This window comes from Piliocolobus tephrosceles, chromosome 4, assembly GCF_002776525.5.
Source record: "Piliocolobus tephrosceles isolate RC106 chromosome 4, ASM277652v3, whole genome shotgun sequence".
Taxonomy (NCBI): Eukaryota; Metazoa; Chordata; class Mammalia; order Primates; family Cercopithecidae; genus Piliocolobus; species Piliocolobus tephrosceles.
Window position 1 is genome coordinate 118,514,773 of NC_045437.1, and position 3,066 is coordinate 118,517,838.

Consider the following 3,066-nt stretch of genomic DNA (forward strand, 5'->3'; position numbering starts at 1 on the left):
GGGCGAGGTGGCGGGCGCCTGTAGTCCCAGCTACTCCGGAGGCTGAGGCAGGAGAATGGCGTAAGCCCGGGAGGCGGAGCTTGCAGTGAGCTGAGATCCCGCCACTGCACTCCAGCCTGGGCGACAGAGCGAGACTCTGTCTCAAAAAAAAAAAAAAAAAAAAAAAAAGAAACGAAGGCAGAAATAAAGATGTTCTTTGAAACCAATGAGAACAAAGATACAACATACCAGAATCTCTGGGACACAGCTAAAGCAGTGTGTAGAGGGAAATTTGTAGCAATAAATGCCCACAAGAGAAAGCAGGAAAGATCTAAAAGTGACACCCTAACATCACAATTAAAAGAACTAGAGAAGCAAGAGCAAACACATTCAAAAGCTAGCAGAAGGCAAGAAATAACTAAGATCAGAGCAGAACTGAAGGAGACAGAGACACAAAAAAACCCTTCAAAAAAATCAATGAATCCAGGAGCTGGTTTTTTAAAAAGATCAACAAAATTGATAGACCACTAGCAAGAGTAATAAAGAAGAAAAGAGAGAAGAATCAAATAGACGCAATAAAAAATGATAACGGGGATATCACCACCAACCCCACAGAAATGCAAACTACCATCAGAGAATACTATAAACATCTCTACGCAAATAAACTAGAAAACCTAGAAGAAATGGGTAAATTCCTGGACATATACACTCTCCCAAGACTAAACCAGGAAGAAGTTGAATCCCTGAATAGTCCAATAGCAGGCTCTGAAATCGAGGCAATAATTAATAACCTACCAACCAAAAAAAGTCCAGGACCAGACGGATTCACAGTCAAATTCTACCAGAGGTACAAGGAGGAGCTGGTACTATTCCTTCTGAAACTATTCCAATCAATAGAAAAAGAGGGAATCCTCCCTAACTCATTTTATGAGGCCAACATCATCCTGATACCAAAGCCTGGCAGAGACACAACAAAAAAAGAGAATTTTAGACCAATATCCCTGATGAACATTGATGCAAAAATCCTCAATAAAATACTGGCAAACCGAATCCAGTAGCACATCAAAAAGCTTATCCACCATGATCAAGTGGGCTTCATCCCTGGGATGCAAGGCTGGTTCAACATACGCAAATCAATAAACGTAATCCAGCATATAAACAGAACCAGACAAAAACCACGTGATTATCTCAACAGATGCAGAAAAGGGATTTGACAAAATTCAACAGCCCTTCATGCTAAAAACTCTCAATAAATTTGGTATTGATGGAACGTATCTCAAAATAATAAGAGCTATTTATTACAAACCCATAGCCAATATCATACTGAATGGGCAAAAACTGGAAGCATTCCCTTTGAAAACTGGCACAAGACAGGGATGCCCTCTCTCACCACTCCTATTCAACATAGTGTTGGAAGTTCTGGCTAGGGCAATCAGGCAAGAGAAAGAAATAAAGGGTATTCAATTAGGAAAAGAAGAAGTCAAATTGTCCCTGTTTGCAGATGACATGATTGTATATTTAGACAACCCCATCGTCTCAGCCCAAAATCTCCTTAAGCTGATAAGCAACTTCAGCAAAGCCTCAGGATACAAAATCAATGTGCAAAAATCACAAGCATTCTTATACACCAATAATAGACAAACAGAGAGCCAAATCATGAATGAACTCCCATTCACAATTGCTTCAAAAAGGATAAAATACACAGGAATCCAAATTACAAGAGATGTGAAGGACCTCTTCAAGAAGAACTACAAACCACTGCTCAGTGAAATAAAAGAGGACACAAACAAATGGAAGAACATACCATGCTCATGGATAGGAAGAATCAATATTGTGAAAATGGCCATAGTGCCCAAGGTAATTTATAGATTTAGTGCCATCCCCATTAAGCTACCAATGACTTTCTTCACAGAATTGGAAAAAGCTGCTTTAAAGTTCATATGGAACCAAAAAAGAGCCCACATTGCCAAGACAATCCGAAGCCAAAAGAACACAGCTGGAGGCATCAAGCTACCTGACTTCAAACTATACTACAAGGCTACAGTAACCAAAACAGCATGGTACTGGTACCAAAACAGAGATATAGACCAATGGAACAGAACAGAGTCCTCAGAAATAGTACCACACATCTACAGCCATCTGATCTTTGACAAACCTGACAAAAACAAGAAATGGGGAAAGGATTCCCTATTTAGTAAATGGTGCTGGGAAAATTGGCTAGCCATAAGTAGAAAGCTGAAACTGGATCCTTTCCTTACTCTTTATAAGAAAATTAATTCAAGATGGATTAGAGACTTAAATGTTAGACCTAAAACCATAAAAACCCAAGAAGAAAACCTAGGTAATACCATTCATGACATAGGCATGGGTAAGGACTTCATGTCTAAAACACCAAATGCAACAGCAACAAAAGCCAAAATTGACAAATGGGATCTAATTAAACTAAAGAGCTTCTGCACAGCAAAAGAAACTACCATCAGAGTGAACAGGCAACCTACAGAATGGGAGAAAATTTTTGCAATCTACTCATCTGACAAAGAGCTAATATCCAGAACCTACAAAGAACTCAAACAAATTTACAAGAAAAAAGCAAACAACTCCATCAAAAAGTGGGCAAAGGATATGCACAGACTCTTCTCAAAAGAAGACATTTATACAGCCAACAGACACACGTAAAAATGCTCATCATCACTTGCCATCAGAGAAATGCAAATCAAAACCACAATGAGATACCATCTCACACCAGTTAGAATGGCAATCATTAAAAAGTCAGGAAACAGGCCGGGCGCGGTGGCTCAAGCCTGTAATCCCAGCACTTTGGGAGGCCGAGACGGGCGGATCACGAGGTCAGGAGATCGAGACCATCCTGGCTAACACGGTGAAACCCCGTCTCTACTAAAAATACAAAAAACTAGCCGGGCGACGTGGCGGGCGCCTGTAGTCCCAGCTACTCCGGAGGCTGAGGCAGGAGAATGGCGTAAACCCGGGAGGCGGAGCTTGCAGTGAGCTGAGATCCGGCCACAGCACTCCAGCCCCGGCGACATAGCAAGACTCTGTCTCAAAAAAAAAAAAAAAAAAAAAAAAAAA